Source organism: Rhagoletis pomonella, unplaced genomic scaffold (genome assembly GCF_013731165.1).
Source record: "Rhagoletis pomonella isolate Grant_MI unplaced genomic scaffold, Rhpom_1.0 Rhpom_scaffold_00002, whole genome shotgun sequence".
Taxonomy (NCBI): Eukaryota; Metazoa; Arthropoda; class Insecta; order Diptera; family Tephritidae; genus Rhagoletis; species Rhagoletis pomonella.
In genome coordinates this window covers 105,074,692-105,094,543 of record NW_023458556.1, presented here as the reverse complement: position 1 = coordinate 105,094,543, position 19,852 = coordinate 105,074,692, and the positions used below count along the sequence as shown (strand labels likewise).

Genomic DNA, 19,852 nt, shown 5'->3' with positions numbered 1-19,852 from the left:
TTCCGAAATAGCTATCACTTCTACCATTTTTTCAAATTATTGTTGCTTTTCCACAATAAAATTTTCATTTAAAACGGCCTCGAGCTCAATATAAATTGTTGAATATGATAGTGAAAACCTTTATTCATAATTAACATTTTTCAGTAAAATAACATTGCCCTTGGCTGTAAACCAGCTTTATTGTTATGACATAGTACTTCTTGAAGAATAAAAGTGAGACTATATAAGCTGAAGCAGTTCAAGGAAATGTATTCAAAATAAACCATATTCTTGAGTAGAGTCTTCTAATTATAGTATGTCGCTTCAAAAATATAAAAACATATTTCATTTTTATTTGCCTTTTTTTAGTACCAACATTTGAAAATTACGATCATAAAGATTTAGCCGTGTCGCTCGATCTTTCTACTGGCGCAGATGAAAGAAGAGGTGTGTTGTATTTTGAAAAACATTTTTTTTTTTTATAATAGAAAAGCGATGCAAACCTTCAATGCTCCTATCCTCATCATTCAAGTACAAAACCTGTATACCAATTTTCATCTAAAAATTATTTACAAAACTTTCGCAGATTGGTTACTTTTAATCAAATACCTGTAGGCTCCTCATCGAATTAGAGAAATAATGTATTAGCACTTATGGAAGGCTGTAAATTATTTTCTTCCCCTACCGATTATCTTGTAAACTCCAGCGCATATTTTTTAACTTTATCCCGAACATCTTGTATATTGTATGAATCAGCACTTTCCAGCAAGGTTTTGCAAAATTTTAATTTGATATCGGGAATAAGAATTGCTGCAATAACTGCGTCCTAAGAGTCAGAGTGCAACTGAAATATTTTTCAAACCTTTGCATTAGTTTTACGAACATTTAAATATTAATTTCGGTAAAAAATTGCAAGTTTTCGGAAGCTAAACGTCTCATTTTTATTTTGATGCTGTACATCATAAAGTTGGCATGAAGTAACCAAAGAACATATTTTGTTCTCTTTGAAGGAAGTCGATAGCTTCTGCGATAAGTTGCATTACTTTTGCATATTCTTTCAAATACACAATTTCTTCCTCATTGAAAAGAAAGAAAAGAGCATAGTTCACCTAATCTGTTTTTGACTTCTATCACCTTCTGAGCCGAATCGTACAATGAGTTCGATCTTGTAACGCAATCTGGTCACGATTCCAACTTAAACTGTTTTTATTATTTCCGCAGATTTTGGCCTATTACATTTATTTCATAAGACTAAGGCACGGTGCACATTAGAGCGATACGATATGCGATGCGATATGCGATACGATACGCGATACGATACCCGATACGATACGTGATGCGATATGAAATGCGCGCAGTGCACATTAGAGCGATGCGATACGCGATGCGACATGTGATGCGACACGCGATACCATTTTGTGATAGCTACGCAAACTTTTGTGCCCTTATAAAAATGTTAATGAGTTAAACGAGTTGCTTCTCAACCGAGTATAGACCTTTCGAATGATGGGTCTGTGTTTATATCTATGTATAAACTTTTAAAAAATTTAAGAGAAAAGTATGTTTAATATCGAGTAAAACTGGTGCGCCAAAAAGCAGGTTCAGATTTTTCCCATATAAAAGTAGGCTGATATTTTTTTCGTATTTTGTAATAACTCATATAATAGTCAATTAGGTGTAGCTTTATCAAAATGTAGAATTGTTGCAGGTTTTTTTTGTCCCACCCGTGACAGAAAAAATAAATCAGATTTTTTCCATATAAAAGTAAGCTGGAATTTTTTTCGTATTTTGTAATAAGTCATATAATAATCAATTAGGTGTAGCTTTATAAAAATAAAGCATTGTTGAGTACTTTATACTTAAATTTAAACAAGAAAGAAATTTTTTTCTGTACAAAGGTCCAACTCGTGACGGTGGAATCGCCCTCCTTGCTCTTCTCTGGTATGTACCAAGTTTCAAAATGATAACTTTCTTTTTAGAATTTATGCCAAAAAAAATACTGTATTGGGAGTAATAACTGCAGTGTAACGACTTGTTAAATATTACTTCCAGAGGAGCAACTATGGCCTGACAGCTTTTTAGGAAAACTGCTGAGAGCCCATCAATGTCCTTCTTTGATGATGGTTTGAGATTAGAAATACCATTAACAATATCGTTAACTGATAGTGACATTGTGCCAAGATTAATTAAGGATTTAACATCCGAATAAAGGTCCTCACAGGCGACCTCATTGTCACAAACAAAATTCGAATAGAAGAAATCAGCGAACAAATTAGCAGCATATTTTATGGAATTGACGTTTTATTCTTATAGAAAATCGTAAATTTTTCTTCAAACAACTCGTGTATATTTTATTTCACGTGAACCCATCCTTCACAAAAAATATTGATAGATATAGCCTTTTTATAGACTCTAGTTCGAATTCCGGTAAGTAACATAAAATAATGTCAGAAACAAGTAATTATGTACCTTTGTACTATTTAGCATGTCATTTGACGGTAACAAGAGCAAAATTCAATTTAAATCTATTAAATACATTCTAGCGTGTCTCAGTCCTTTACCCACAAAAGCGGCTATAACTTTTTTTCTATTCAAAACAGTAAGTGTGGCACCTTTCTGAAATCTTTATTAAATGAGCAATTTTTTTATGTAATGTAAAGTTATAGCTCAGTACATTTTTTTTTCACCCGAGATAGGCAAAGTTGGGGAAGAAAATATCAAAAAGTTAAAAATCCAGAAATAGTCCTAATTTTATGATGGTTCCTTAATATATTTTAACTACATTGCATTTGAGTATGGAGAGGCAACTATCTGGAAGTATTTTACATAAAAAATTTACTAAGTATTGCCCGGTTTGTAGTTGCAGTTAAAGAAAACACATGAAAAGGCACGATTTTTTTTAAATTCGAAAAAATTTAAATATTTCAAAAAACGGTGACACTTTTACCTGAACAAAATTTAATTTTTGCAGTGAGCTCACCCCCCACCTACCTTCCCCTAAAGTTTGGCACGTTACTTCTGGGACACCCTGTATAAGATCTAAAACTTTATCAAGCTTATTTTCAAATCGATTTATCTGCAATAGGTCTAATATATTATCAATAAAAAAGCTTTCAAATGGTAATGACAGTTTAGTTGGCATTAGTCCAGCAGAGCAATAGCATTGACTCCAGTTAATATTTGAAATATTAAAGTTGTCACCTAGTTTATAGCACAAAAGATGCTATATTAGCATGACTCTATAAAGTCTATCCAAACTGTTGCATTTATAAACAAACATTGAGTTGATGCCCCCGAGCCGCGTATGCAGAGACAGAGACAGAGACATTTTCAAGAGTAATTAATGAATTGCGTTGAACAGCAATTAATTCACCTTCACGCATGCGACCTGTTTTCACAGCATCTCGGTCTATGCGATGACAAACAAATTTGGGTCGAAAAATTCAGCATATCAAAAGTCCGGCTTCAACCAGGTCTCAATAATAACTAATATGTGTCAAGAATTCCGAGTAATAATACACTAGTCTTTTAAAGTTACTGCGTGTTTTTTGTTAACATTAATTATGTTCAAAAACGACTGTCCTCGTTCGCGGTTCGTTGCAACTACTCCTTCTTCTTGTTCATTTCTCTTGTGTGTGTTGTGTGTTATTGTCTGTCAGGGTCGCATTATAAAGTATGCAAAGTAATGTTTTACAGAAAAAGGTATTAATCAGAAATATCATTTGATAGTTCGGCCTATCCTACTATGGCATCGCCTCGATGTCATCTGCGGCATCATCTTCCTCCATAATATCGTCGTCATCTAGGGTGGGCGGTAGTGCACACCAAGGTTTCATTGGATCAGATGTATAAATGGAACTGAACCGTTTCTGTTTACGCTGCATGCCGTCGATGTCTTCAATCAGATATCTATCTTTACCAATCACCTTGGTGACAACATATGGACCACGATACCGTGCATCCAGCTTACGCGAATCTTCAGTGGATTGTAGCTCATTTAAGATAACCACCAGGTCATCCACCTTGTACTGGGTGGGAGATTTGTGTTTGGCGTCGAGTCTCTGCTTCCACTTTTCTCGCTGCTGCTGCAATTTAGTAATAGCTATCTGCCAAAGGGAGTTCATCACGATCGTCAATGACCGCTGCCAATAGCTTGTTTCGTATTACGTCTCGAATTTTAAAATCAAATATTAGATCATTGAGACTAAACCCTGTGCTCGCATTCACTTGAGCATTTATGGTGCATTGTATTTTTTGCAAATAATCGTCCCACTCTTTAGCATGTGTACCAGAAGTTCGCAGAAAATTGAAGATAGTTCGGTTGGCCCTCTTGACTTGCCCATTCGACGGAGGTGTTCTCACAGCCGTTTTGATGTGTTGAATATCATGGTCATCACAGAAGTTCTCGAACTGCTTGGATGTGTACGCCGTACCACGGTCGCTTACAATTCTTGCTGGTAATCCATAATAGGAGCTAAGCTCAGTCAGAACCTGCAATACAGGTTGCGTCTTTGTGTTTCTTACTGGCTTTACTATTAAATACTTAGTAAATGCGTCGCTTATAGCAACAACGTACGTATAGCCCCTTTTGCTTTTCACAAAGGGTCCCAGATGGTCAACATGGAGCGTATAAAAGGGAATAGGTGTAACCGGATCAACATATAACGCATCTTCCGGCTTGCCTCCAATAGCTTTATTATAACAGCACTCGATACAAGACATACTTTCGGATACGAGGGAACCAGAAGTGTTGTTTTACGCGTTGAATCGTTTTATCGAGCCCAAAATGGCCCATTTCGTCATGGCAGTACATAGCGATACGCCAACGAACAGCTTTCGGGACAACAAAGAGTAGCTTACCACCATCACGTCGATAAGGTCGGTGATTGTCTATCTGGTACTCATTCTTCAGCTGGTTTACTTGATCAGATTTACGCTTTCCTTGTAACACGTCGATAATTTCTCGGATCTTGGCATCTTGGAGCTGCATGGTTATCAACCAGTCTTCAGTTTGCAACGCGATATGCATAACATTTTCAGCAACTATTTCATTAGTTACAGATGCACGGATCAGTGCATCCACTTGACTCATACGAACGCCGGGCCTGTGAACACATTCGAAGTCGAATTCGCTTAAACGCATCCACCAACGAGCAATGCGTGGAATGAGTTCATTCTTTGTTTTTACGCTACTTATAGCTGCACAGTCGGTTACGACTTTAAAAGGTGTCCCTAGCAGGTATACCCTAAATCGTCGCAAGGCTTCAACTACCGCCATAACCTCCAGTACATCGTCTACTGAAATACATTACCGCATTCCAGGTTTTCCCATCGTCATTAGACTGAAGGAACACAACCGCTATACCAATCGAGCTTGCATCAGTATGAACTTCATGCATGAACTTTTGAAGTCATACAATACCAACATTGGCCCACTCGTCAGAGCTTGGATCAAAGAGTTAAAAGCAACCATCTCTGTATCACCCCATGAAAAGTTATTCGCAGCATCTTTTGTAGTTAATTTGTTCAGATCGCATAGTTCTTTACGAACTTTCTTAAAACCCTGTGAGTCCCAAGAATCGTCGTACTTTGGTCGCGTTAGTCGGTACGGGAATTCACGGATCGCTTTCACTTTACACTTGCCGGGCGTAATACCATTAATGTTCACTTTATGACCGAGGAAGTTTATTTCTCTGGCCAAAAATTTGCAATTATCTCTCCGCAAAGTCAAATCTGTCTTTTCAAGCAGAGCTAAAAATTCGCAAAGTGTTTTTAGGCCATCACTCACGGTTAAACTCGTTATTATTACATAATCGAGATACGCGATCACTTTACTCGGTTTAATTTTATTGTATAGTTCATTCATCATGGTCTGGAATACCGCCGGCGCGTTTACCAGACCAAATGGCATACGATTATATTCGTAATGACTAATGTGACCAACTATTTCATAGCTCAAAGAAGTACAGGTTAGGTTGGGTTAAGTTAACGCGGCGAGCTGATTACAAAATTTTGAGTGCAGCTAATTTCGAGTCCTGAAATCTCAGTGTTTGTTCAGAAGTGCGAGCCAAAATGCTTCCATCTTAGCCTCGCGAAGGTTGTAGAGTCTAAAAGAAAGTGTGGAGATGATTCCACCTCATCTTCCTCTTGACAGCTGATAAAAAAGGATCAGTTGAAATTAATAGTCTCACCGCATGAATACCAATCGCACAATGGCCTGTCAGAACTCCCATCACTAGCCCTTGAGAGGTCATGTGTTTTAAAGTGCCCTATAAAAATATTTGCTGCCGCAAAGAAACGTCTTTTCGTTTTTTATGTCACAAAATGACCCGGTTTCCTTTAGCCCAATAGCAGTTCTTACTGCGAAAATTCCGCCTGCAATATCCGCAGGCGCCGTGTTCAACATATGTATGTTAAGCGCCAGTGTAGGTGTTGTTCCTAATAATCCGCTAATTCCTATTTTACAAGTACAGCCTTCTCGATTGACTTCACCAGATAAGGGCTCCATGAAAAAATATTGGCTTAAATCTGGTGTCCTAGAGCTAATGAATTAATTTGTGCGAGAGACTTCACCTTTTGATGCTATCGGTACCCAACGACTTTAATGGTTTGAACCATTATCGCCCAAGCCACGTGACGATCGTCCAAAAGATCGGAGAAGCGCAGGACTTGGGGGGAGATTCTGAAACCATTTAGCAACAATTTTCGAATCGCTATCGCACTTTTTGACGCAAAAACATTTATATCATGCGTCAAAAAGTGCGATAGCGATCCGAAAATTGTCGCTTACTGGTTACAAAATCTCCCTCCTGAAGTACAAAATATTGCAAAGAAGTACATTAGACTGTACTTCGAAGTACGAAGTACAAGAGCGAAAAAAGAAGTACTGTACTTCCGAAAGAAGTACGGTTGGTCACATTAATAATGACCATCATTAGTAACGAACGCGGTGAATTGTTTATTACTCTCTTCAACTTCGATTTGATGATACCCCATGTTGAAGTCTAAAACCGTAAAATAGCGATTATCCGCGAGTATAGCAAAAAGTTCGTCCATAATTGGCATAGGGAATGGCTGCTTGACTGTAACCCGATTCAACTGTCTATAGCCAACACACATCCTATATTCATTATTTTTCTTCGCAACCACTACTATCGGCGAAGCATATGCAGAATTAGATACTCGAATAATATCTTTTTCTAATAAGTCATGAATCATCTCATTTACTATAGGGCGTTTTGTAAAAGGCAACCGGTACGGTTTCATATTTATCGGCTGGTCAGCCGAAAATTTGATACACATCTTCACCAAATTAGCTTTTCCCAACGTAGAGAAGCGTTTTTCATATTTACACAAAATCTTGTTCAAATCGCCATATTTACCCATATTAGGTTCAACTTCAATCGCGTTTACTGTTGTAGTGTCACTATCATGAACATATAAATTGTCACCATCGATTATGTATTTATTTTCATCCGAGCATAGGACATCACGCCCGAGAAGAATATCATTTTCAATCAAATTGTCATCAACAACCAATAAATGTACGCAAACGCTCGCATTATCAATTTTCATTATGATTTTGTCATATCACTCGAAACACTCCGCCTCCAAAAACTTGGAGACGCACATAGCACTTTTCCTTCAAACATTGTTCTATGTTTGCGTGAACTACCGTGTCAATAAAAGCTTCGATTTCCCTGTCATGTACCAAAACTCTTTTCACCGTAAACTTGATAGGTTCGTCTTCAATCGCATTGCACTTTTCGGATTTTTGTTTTTGCCCTGTGCAATCTGCTATACGGTGACCAATTTCTACACACTTTCCACATTTTGGTTTATGTTTCTTCTCACTACATTCCCGCGATATGTGGCCTGTTTTACGACAATTATAGCAAATAATGTCACCCTTTGACTTCTTTTCATTTGTCGAGCGTTAACCGGCGCTCTATTCTTCGCGAAATTATAAGCACAATAGTTTTTAATCGCATATAATAAATCGATACACGTAGCATACCTTGCCACTGATATACACTTTTTCGTATCCGTATCGTTTAACCTGTTTATAACATATTTTGTGATCGCTTGGTCATCCACCCGACCTTGATGACCTTTAGCCAACACGCGATAGTAAAACATTTCAGAGGTTTCATTTGCCCCTCGCCGCATATTCATTAATTCGATATGGACATCAGCTGAATTAATCACTGACGGAAAGTGATCAAGAAAATCTTTTGCAAAATGCGACCAATTTACATACACAATTGGTGTGGAATCTATCCACATTTTTGCAACACTCTTTAATTTTGCTTGTACTGCAAATAGAAGTATCTTCTCTTTCCACTCATACACATGTAAAAGTTGCTCGACCCGACCGACACACTGCACCGACGACAACGATTTATTATTCGGATCAAACGATGGCAGGATTTGTATAATGCCATTTACTTTCCCGAAGCAATTAGAAATAAAACGATTGTCCTAATTCCCACTTTGTGGCAAATAACGAGACGGCGCGAACACATCATTCGCATATACGTATGTTGGCATTGTATTGCCCCGTACACCATGTGAAGACATTGTTGCAAACTCAATGTTCTGATTTTCATTTCGTTCTGTATGCCCCATATGAGCGAACGAATATGTCGTTGAATTTACTCTTTCCCCCGCTGACGTTGACGCTGCCCAAATGGGGTTACTTTCAAAATTTCGCGACGTTGCAACCGATGATTCGGCGAACTGGGCATGACATGACGCGGAATCGACGTCGCTGCTCGCGCAGAGTTTGAACCTAATGCGCAAAATACATTACACAAATTTTTGCGCAAATACCAACTAGTGCAAATAAGAATCGAATTAGAATTTGAAAAAATCTTATTTGTACCAATTTGTATTTGCGCAAATATTTGTATGGTGTATTTTGTACATAACGTTGCTCTGCCTTCGTTTATCGGCATAGCTTTCCGCGCAGCATGTACAGGCATGCTTACAGGTTCCCATATTGCCCTGCCCGCCATGATCTCCTGTACACTACAGTTATCCCCCAAACACCCAACAGGTGTGGGTGAGGATGTACTCAATGGTATAGCACTGACCGCACTTGCCCCAACACGCACCGATTGGAGGGCGTTTTCCAATTGGTTCAATCGCCGTTCTACGTTTTCATTTAGTACACTTGAAAATCTTTCACTATTCTGGCGTTCATACCACCGCTCGATTAATTTTGCTTTGTTGCCTGACGTGGGCAAAGCAGCATCCCGCAACTTTTCACGCAGTTGCACCACATTCAAATTACCGATTCTGTCAATTTTTAGTTTTAGTTATACAATTGTTCTTACGCAGATTTTACTAACGAATACGCGCACACGTTTTACGCTTATATTTTTTCACACACTTGGGCTTTTTACCCGCTTCTGAAAATTGTCAAGAATTCCGAGTAAATAAAATATGCACTCATCTTTTAAAGTTACTGCGTGTTTTTTATTAACATTAAATAACGAAAAATGTCTTATGTTCAAAAACGACTGTCCTCGTTCGCGGTTCGTTGCAACTACTCCTTCTTTCTTGTTCGTTTCTCTTGTATGTGTTGTGTGTTATTGTCTGTCAGGGTCGCATTATAAAGTATGCAAAGTAATGTTTTACAGAAAAAGGTATTCATCAGAAATACCACTTGACATATGCTATAGTCTAATTGCGAGCTCAATGCTTTAAGTGCATGTGATTTAGTTCTAAATTCTGAGGCGTTATGAAAATAATAGTTAGCCCTACAGTAACCAACTATTGATTTTCAGCAGTAGCAGCTACGGAGCAACTTGTGGACTTTCCTCTCTGGCAAAAAAATGAAAAGGACGTAATTTTACATCCATAGGCCGCAAGTCTGATGAAGATACTTTGTCATAAAACGAATAAGCAACACCGAGTTTAAAACTAACTTTTGAATATGAATCAGGTGGCGCATCTATTTGATTAGTCTTTGCCAAGCTAGATATTGTTTATCAATGTTGGCATGCTTGACGACATAATCCAAAACTTTAACCTCAGAAACCGAATGATGAAATGAAGAAATGTGAAACCATTTCATTCGTACAACAACGGTGAGATCTTTGTTTACATTAGAGCCAATGATACTCTGATGCTTCTACCGCTTGTTCTTATCAGTTCGTTTGCCAGTAGCAGCAGTATCACGAATACCTTTGACAGCATTTGCATTATGACACGAGCCCAGCATGGAGGCGTAAGAGCTGCTAGCAGTTCCGGCCTTAATATTCAGGACATCAACAGGGCCGAAGATGAAGCAACATTCCTATCAGCAGCAGATCGAGAGGGTACGTTTGCATTAAAGGCAATGATACTCTGATGCTTCTGTCGATTGCTCTTATCAATGCGTTTGGCAGTAGCAGCAGGTAGAGGGCGTTACTTGAGAGTCGAATTGCAATGCATGAGCGTGGAAGCAGAATTAGCAGGTGAAGCTGCAATAGTATTAGTACTTAGCTGGAAGAGAACGCACTTTCGACGGTTGAAGAGCAGTAGTATTAGCAACAACAGACGAAGAAGCATGCGAAGCAAAATCAGCATCATTACCCAAAGCAGCTACAGGCAGACTTTTACTCAAATTAACAACGTCGGCTTTCAAGTATTTAAAGTCAGCGACAGCTCTTATATTATTATTACTTATTTCTTTATACAACGAGATCAGCTCTGTTTGCAGGTCATTGACTTTTTCAAGCAAGAGATTTTTGTCCTCAAGCACGGAATAGATAGTATTGTCACATTATTAGCCTTAATCAAATTCATCTCCGCAAGCAGTGACTTCATTTTTGTTGCATAGTCAATGCACTCTTTTACATTTCTTCGATTTTGGGTTAGACCAGTTGAACAGCATTGAGGTTTAGCATTTTGCGTAGACACACTATCACTACCCAACGATATCTCCACTGGGGTAAAAGATAGGGCGGTGAGCGGATGGAATAACGACTCTCATCTGAGCACGCTTTACAGTAAAATACAGTCATCGATTTGGTATAATAGTCAAGATCAGCCGGTTGAAGATTAACACACGGCAAATGAAACAATTCATCGTATTTAGCGCACTGCATTTTAGGTGGGGGCGATCAACCCTTTGGAGTGCAATGGGGTATAGTCATTGCGCTGGGTATGCAGTTACAGTTGCATGGCTATACTCAATCCCGACTCTTGCGTCCTCGTTCGCGCATTCTGGGCAACGTAAGCAACCCATGTGCGAGATGCGGTAACCAATCCGAGTGGAGCCTTGGGTCACGGCAGAAAGAGAGGGAGCTTCGGTGGGGCCACTCCGACTTATTCGGTTTAAGGGCTCACTGAAGTCTGCAGCGTCTGTTCACCAGTAGGTGCGGCTGCAAGCGGGTGTCTGCTTGGAGCAAGCGGCTCGCTATATAAACGTATATTTGGTTGCGAAACCACCCCCGCCCCAGCAATGGGTTGTGCGCTGGGCTTTGGGACCCGCCACTTAAAACCACTTCCAGTGAAGAAGCAAGGCAAAGCCTCGGATGAGACCCCCCCCTTATGATGACGACCACGGCAAGCGTTTAAAGGACTACGATTTGAGGGCATGCACCTGGAATGTTCGGACCCTTAATGGGGAAGGTGCCTCTGCCCGGCTGGTTGATGTCCTCGTAAGGACAAAAGCTGACATCACCGCCATCCAAGAAATGCGTTGGACGGGGCAAGGCAAACAATGTCTGGGGCCTTGCGACGTCTACTACAGCTGCCATGTAAAGGAGCGCAAATTCGGAGTTGGATTTGTGGTGGGAGAGAGACTCCGTCGCCGAGTACTGTCGTTCACCCCGGTGGACGAGCGTCTAGCCACAATCCGCATCAAAGCGAGATTCTTCAACATCTCGCTCATCTGCGCCCATGCCCCGACGGAAGAGAAGGATGAGGAATCCAAGGATCTCTTCTATGAGCGCTAGGAGCGCACGTACGAGCGCTGCCCCCGTCATGATATCAAAATCGTGCTTGGCGACTTTTTCGATCCGGAGAGAAACAGTGTTTTAGACGTACGCACACTCCGAGGCCCAAACATCGACTCGGACCACTATCTTGTTGCAGCCAAGATACGCACCCGCCTCTGTGCAGCAAAAAATTTGCGCCCAAATATGCAAGGAAAGCTTAACGTCGAAAAGCTGCAATCACAATAGACAACCAGCGCTTTCGCTACTCGACTCTCACACCTGCTCTCAGAGAGCACTCTTCAACAAACCGACATATGCGAGCAGTGGAACCACATTTCCCGCTCATTAAGTACCGCCGCTGAAGAAGTAGTCGGATTTCAGAGAGCCCGAAAGAACAACTGGTACGATGAGGAGTGTCAGGAAGCTGCAGAGAAAAAAGATGCCGCCTACAGGGCCACGCTGCGACCGGGCGCAACGCGCGCTATGTGTGACCGCTATAGGGATCTGAAGAGGGAAGCGAGACGTATTTGCCGCAACAAGAAGAGAGAGGCCGAAATACGTGAGTGCGAAGAGCTTGAAATGCTGGCCGACAGGAGGAATGCCCGAAAATTTTACCAGAGAGTTAGGCGACTTACGGAAGGTTTAAAGACCGGGGCGCACTCCTGTAAGAACAATAATGGCGACCTAGTAACTGATGTCCAGAGCGTACTTAAATTATGGAGGGAACACTTTTCCGCCCTACTAAATGGTAGCAGCACGGAAAGTTATGGAGATGAAGAACCCGAGCCCGCAGTCGATGATAACGGAGTCGACGTTCCACCGCCTGACTATGACGAGGTACGTATAGCAATAACGCGGCTGAAAAACAACAAAGCCGCTGGAGCTGACAGCCTGCCAGCTGAGCTATTCAAGTACGGCGGCGAGGAGTTGATAAGGTGCATGCATCAACTCTTGTGCAGAATATGGTCAGATGAACGCCTGCCCGACGACTGGAATTTAAGTGTTCTCTGCCCAATCCACAAGAAAGGTGACCCCGCCTTTCGCGCGAACTACCGCCGGATCAGCCTTCTAAGCATAGGTTACAAGGTCTTATCGAGCGTATTGTGTGAAAGACTGAAGCCCACCGTCAATGAACTGTTTGGGCCTTATCAGTGTGGCTTTAGACCTGGCAAATCCACCATAGACCAGGTATTCACAATACGCCAAATCTTGGAAAAGACCCGCGAGAAAAGGATCGACACTCACCACCTATTTGTCGACTTTAAAGCCGCTTTTGACGGCACTAAAAGGAGTTGCCTATACGCCGCTATGTCTGAATTTGGCATCCCCTCAAAACTCATACGGCTGTGTTAAATGACGTTGAGCAATACCACCACCTCCGTCAGAATTGGAAAAGACCTCTCCGAGCCGTTCGCCACAAAACGGGGTTTCAGACAGGGCGACTCCCTTTCATGTGACTTCTTTAATCTGATGTTGGAGAAGATAATAAGAGCTGCAGAACTGAACCGCTCAGGAATAATTTACTACAAGAGCGTGCAATTGCTGGCTTATGCCGATGACATCGACATCATCGGTAACAAAAACCGCGAAGTCCGTTCTGCCTTTTCCAAGTTGGATAGGGAAGCAAAGCGAATGGGTCTGGTGGTAAACGAGGACAAGACGAAGTATCTCCTGTCTTCAAACAAACAGTCAGCACATTCGCGCCTTGGCACCCACGTCACTGTTGACAGTTACAATTTCGAGAAAGTAGAGAATTTCGTTTACTTGAGAACCAGCATTAACACCGATAATAATTTCAGCATTGAAATCCAACGTAGAATCACTCTTCCCAACAAGTGCTACTTTGGACTGAGTAGGCAATTCAGGAGTAAAGTCCTCTCTCGACGTACGAAAACCACGCTCTATAAGTCACTCATCATGCCCGTGCTGGTATATGGTGCAGAAGCATGGACAATGACAACATCCGATGAGGCGGCTCTTGGAGTGTTTGAGAGAATGATTTTGCGGAAGATTTACGGGCCTTGCCGCGTTGGCGACGGCGAGTACCGCAGACGATGAAACGATGAGCTGTATGAGCTTTACAACGATATGGACATAGTGCAGCGAATTAAAATACAGCGGCTCCGCTGGCTTGGTCATGTCGTTCGAATGGACACCGACGCTCCAGCTCTGAAAGTATTCAACTCGGAACCCGCTGGTGGTAGCAGAGGAAGAGGGAGGCCCCAACTGCGATGGAAAGATCAGGTGGAGAAGGACTTGGCTTCACTTGGCGTTTCCAATTGGCGTGAGTTGGCACAGAGGAGAAACGACTGGCGTGCTTTGCTGAACTCGGCCAAAATCGCTTAGGCGGTTACAGCGGCAAAAAAGAAGAAGATCAACCTTTTGCGCATTTTAGCTTAAGTGTCCAAGCAAAACCGGTAAACAAATGTTTCACTCTCGCACATAACAAATTATGACTATAAAATTTACTGAAAATCAAGTAGCTTAGATAATACTCATCCCCCCAGCATGACCGACAATACTGTTAATTATGACAATAGTCATAGGATGAATTTTGTCAATAATGTGGGAATAGGGCTGTTAGTATGTAACACTTTCAGTAGAATTTTAATTTATTAGAATTTAAGGTATATTTTGCATTTTAATTAGGATTAAAAGTTTGTACACAACATAATTGTTGCTAGGCAATAAATAAATAAATTGCATCCTCATAAGCATGCATTTTGTATGTTGTTCGAAAGGTTACGCCATTTGGGTGAGATAAATACCCGATAGAGAGACATACTTGGTTGAAAATACTTTTCAAATTCTCTCGGCACTACTAAGCCCCGCCTATTTCGGTTTGACCATCAATTGTTATCGTCGAGCTCAACTAACGGTAGGCCCAAGAAGTGGGCAGTTTCAACAGGGTCGGACCAAAGGGAGAGTGGTGTTAGTTGTGCGGGGTTGAGCTCGCAAGTAGGGCTGGGTAACTCATTGAATTTTCGCGAGTTAACTCAATGACTCAAGCTCATTCTAATGAGTCAGCTCAGTGAGGTGGCACAATTGAGCCATGACACTCTGCTATAGAGGCAACACAGCCTAGGCTTGGTTAGCGCTGTTAGTTAGCAGTGTTGAGCAATTCTTGCGGCTGTTTGCAATTTTAGACAACTATAGAATTCATATTTCTTGAAAATATTTTTACGATTATTTTATAATTAATCGATTAGTAATCGATTAATTAAACACACAAATACGATACAATTAAATCGTAAATTGGACAAAAATAATTGAATAATTTAATCAAATGATTAATCGCTGCCATCCCTACGTTCAATTATTTTGCTTTCAACACAATGTTACGGGTATTAAATTTTACTTTAATAGCACCCATCCCTTTAGCTACAACAAAATCGCCGGACGCAAAAGTCACCATTTGTTCTCTGTTTTCAATTGCCGAAAAAAGTTTAATGTTACTGCACATATGTGAAGAAGCGGTCTAAAATCCACGTGTTATTACTTGCAACTTTTTATGAAGAAGCCACGCTCAAAATCGACTCCTTTTTAGCCGTTTTACACTGCGACTTAATATTCCCTCGCTTACCACAGACATAGCATTTAACAGTACTCCAATCCAGTAATGAAATTGATGGTACAATTGTACTTTTTTGGTAAATTTTGGAAGCCAAAGTACATTGGTACTACACTGACATTTTTGATACAATTTTGTCTAAATACGGCACTGCACCAACATTCTGTCGAAATACCACACTGTGTATACTTGGAAAATTGAATTTTTTTGGATAAAAATATATGCCGATCTTTCTCTACCTCTTAGAAGTAAATACATGGCGTTTGTTAAAAAGAAAACTATTGCTAAAATTACCAAAAAGTGGCTGTCATAATAGGTCTATTCATAAACATTTCCAGTAAGTACTTCCAGCGAGAGCGTAAAAGAAACATGGAGAGTAAAAGTTAAAGGTAGAGAAAATTATCAGAAAGTTATTGAACGCAAAACTTGCAAAAACGTGCAACTTACGCCATTTTGACTTTCTGATGGTTAAGGTTTGGCGCATACAAGTCAACAAACATGCAACATTTTCACTCAGACCGCAAGTATGCCCCCCAATCAAATTAAATAATGTCCATATTCCACAAGCCAATGAGGTGACATATCTAGGAATACACTTGGATAGGAGACTAACTTGGCGCAAACACATATCACCCAAGATTACACAAATGAAGCTAAAGTCAGCTAGCGTGAACTGGCTTATAAACAGTAAATCAAAACTGAAACTAGATTATAAAGTATTTATATGCAGATAACGTAAACAAAAATATTTCTCATACTTTTCGCCCTTCTACACTGGCTGCTGATAACTCGTCTTTACCTGCTGACAAAAACAATAACGCAGTAAGAGATGACAGTGAGATGACCGCTGTTGGTACTTTTACTTCTTCTTCATAATCATCTTCTTTAAGTGATAACAAAGATCCAAGCAACAATGCCGCTTGGACTGAAGTTAAGAGCAAAAAGCGTAGGAAAACACTGGTTGTTGTTGGCTCGAATGATAGCACTGAGCTCTCCGTTGCTGTAACAAGTGGGTTCATTTATCTCCGTTTGAGCCGAAAGTTTCTGTTGATGACATAAAAAAGTATGTGCCTAAACATGCAGATGTTGCTATAGATTCTATTTGCTATCCTGCTACATGTTGATAAAAAAAGATGACCCAGTAAGTAAACACAAACGTATAAACTTTAAACTGGGTGTTGCCTCAACAAATTACCAAAAAATATTGGATGCATCGCTATGGCCTGCTAATGTAAAAGTCAGACCATTTCGTTTTTTTCAAAATGAGGTAGCTCAAACTCAACCAGTGTAATATGTAACAGTTGCGATCGAACTGTTGATTTTAAGGCTGTGCTGAAAATATATTATCAAAATATTCGGGGTTAAGAACAAAATCAAATAAGATACTTCATTATAGTGCACAGGACGCTTATGACGTTCTGGTCATTGTGGAGACCTGGTTGAATTCAAATTTCCACGATAGCGAGTTTTTTGACCCAAACTTGTACGACGTATTCCGCAAAGATCGTGATTCCGTTAAAACTGGCTGTTTGAGGCTGTTCTAATTGCTGTAAGACGAAAATATCGCGCATTTTCGGTGAAACTTAACAATGATGACTCGTAGCTTGATCAGCTATGTGTTTGCATCAAGGGCTGTGAATCTTATGGATCCTTATATTTAATTGCTGCGTATATTCCGCCTAATAGCAACTTCGATTTATACAAAGCACATGTGGATAATTTAGTTGGGCTAGCTTTAGATAACAACGATAAAAACTTGTATGTACTTGGAGATTTTAACTTGTGTAATGTTAGATGGTGTGGTAATTCAAGAAATGCTTGTCTTATCCCCAATAACGTTGTCACTAATCAGGAATCCTATTTTGTAGAAAGCCTCCTAAGCCTTAATCTTAACGAAATAAACTGTTGTTTCAATGATTTAAATAGACTATTGGATCTTGTATTTGCAAGTGAAAATATTAGCTTTAGTTTATCGAAGTGCATTTCACCGATTTCTGATGTTGGTATACATCATATTCCTCTAGATATTAATCTAAATTTTTATGAGCTCTCAGCCATATCACCTATTGATAGAAATGTTTTTAATTATGCATCTTGTGACTATCCCAGTTTAAATAACACTCTTTTAGACTTTAAATGGGATGAATTATTTTCTGGCCTGGATATGCCCAGCTGCTTTTCCACTTTTAAATTAACAATGAACAAATTTTGCTTAGATAATATACCGTTAAAAAAGAAGCGACCATACAAATCGCCGTGGTATAACAAAGATTTAAAGAAACTTAAAAACCTCAAAAACAAGTATTTAAAGAAATTCAAAACAACTAGTAACCAGTCACTTTTTGTAAAATACCAGCATTATCTTAAGGAATTTAAATATTTAAACAATCTGCTTTATAGAAAATATATTCGGAACACTGAGCAGAAAATTAAAGCTAATCCGAAATCATGTTGGAATTTTGTTAAATCTAAAAAATTATGCTCAAGTATACCTGCTTCAATAATGTTGGATGACAAATTTGCTACTACCCCTATCGATGCAGCTAATTTGCTTGCCGAATTTTTTATGTCTAATTACGTCAAAGATGATATACACTCTCCTGATTTCTCTTCCGAAATATCATCATTTCTTAACTTAGGTATGCTACATATTTCATCGGATGACATTTTGAAGGGCATTATTTCTCTCAAGTCTTCTTTGCAAACTGATGTGGATGGGCGGGCTGTCTGCAATTTTAGTTAAAGGTTGTCCATCGTTGTCAATTCCGTTAGAGATCATTTTTATAAGCTTTTATTTAACTTGGTCATCCCGCGCAAATCGCGGAAATTTCCAATCGATTTTAAACTGACTTCCCGACAAGTTAGAGACTTGAAATTTTCAGCATAGTTCCAATCACGATGACAATGCAATTTAAAATGTAAATGAATTCTCCATATGGTCCAGGGGTCTTGATTCAAAGGCGGTAAAAAAATAGTAAGATTTATGGCTAACAGAGCGTAATTTGCCAAAGAACGTAAAACCACTATAAAATTGTTAAAGCTGCCGGCGCGCCGCGGCGGTAGTGTAGCAAAGCTATGTCTAGATATGAACCTCGTTGTAGGCATCATATCAAGGAGATACAATTAAAAGACTCCAGATGTCGCCCCGCCAGAAGAAGTTAAATATTGCGCCTAAATATATGCCATGCTACAGCGGAAATGGACGACACGCCATTTCATTAAATAAAATTAACTGCTGCTATATGTACATATGTATGTTTATACAAAACGTAAGCAAATAACATTTTGCTTGCCAAGTCTTCTGTTGTATTTCATTGCAAGTTGGATTATTTTAATATCTATTGCAAAATTTTGTACATAAAATAAAATAACACTTAATATACGACGCTTTTATAAATGGACTAAAAATTATAAAATAAAATAACGTAAAAAAAATATTTTTTAAAAACAAGCTTTTATTTAACCTGTACAATCAAAGGAATCAAATGAAGAGGTGTAACAAAAGATTTTTTAGCAAGAAAATTTTGTCAAAACTGCACTAAAATGAATAAAATAAAATAAGTTAAGGTCTCGTTAAAGTTAAAAGCCATTTAGTGAAAGGAGTTATTCAAACTCTAATGAAAATTACTAACAATTTGTACTAATTTACTTCGTTTTTAAAAAAGCTTGTCAGCGAATTCAGCGTACATGCATAATTGGTTAGGTATGTATGTATATGTATGTATGCAGATATTTAAATGCCGGTTTGCTAATACCTCAGAATTCTCCGATCCGTATACATTTCAGCTCCTATACACAGCTCTCGTCCGTTCGCATTTGGAATACGCAGTTATAATTTGGAGACCATATGACCAATTTTCAGTTAATAGACTTGAACGAGTTCAAAAAGTTTTTCTTAAGAATGCATTGTGTTCCCTAAGGTTTGAGAATCCTATTCCATCTTACGATTCTCGGCTCTTGTTAATTAATTTGAGCTCTTTGGAAAAGAGAAGAACTGTCCTTTCCTTGTCATATATCTACAACATAATTAATGGCATTACTGATTGTCCAATTTTACTTGAGCGTATAAGCTTTAACGTTCCACAAAGAAGTCTCCGAAATGTCTACCCTTTTTACGGGGAAAACTACAAAACTAATTATGCAAGTAATGCACCTATTGCTCGTGCACTTCGAGAACTGAACTATTTTTCTAAGTCACAGTTGCTTGATTTTTCTTTATCCAGATGTGCTTTTATAAAAACTTTAAACTGAATTACTTTATAAGTTTATCATTGTATATACATAAGTGTATTTTAGTTTGCTAGTCTGTAAGGTACTTTGTACTGTAGACTTAATTCAATAAATAAATACATAAATACATATATAATACAGT

The 19,852-nt window shown here is 39.2% G+C and overlaps 1 protein-coding gene across 2 annotated transcripts in view; it reads left to right on the top strand.

The window, feature by feature from the left end:
• LOC118734292 (autophagy protein 5) overlaps positions 1-19,852 on the top strand; it is an 87,277-nt gene that overhangs the window by 54,459 nt on the left and 12,966 nt on the right. The window lies entirely within an intron of this gene.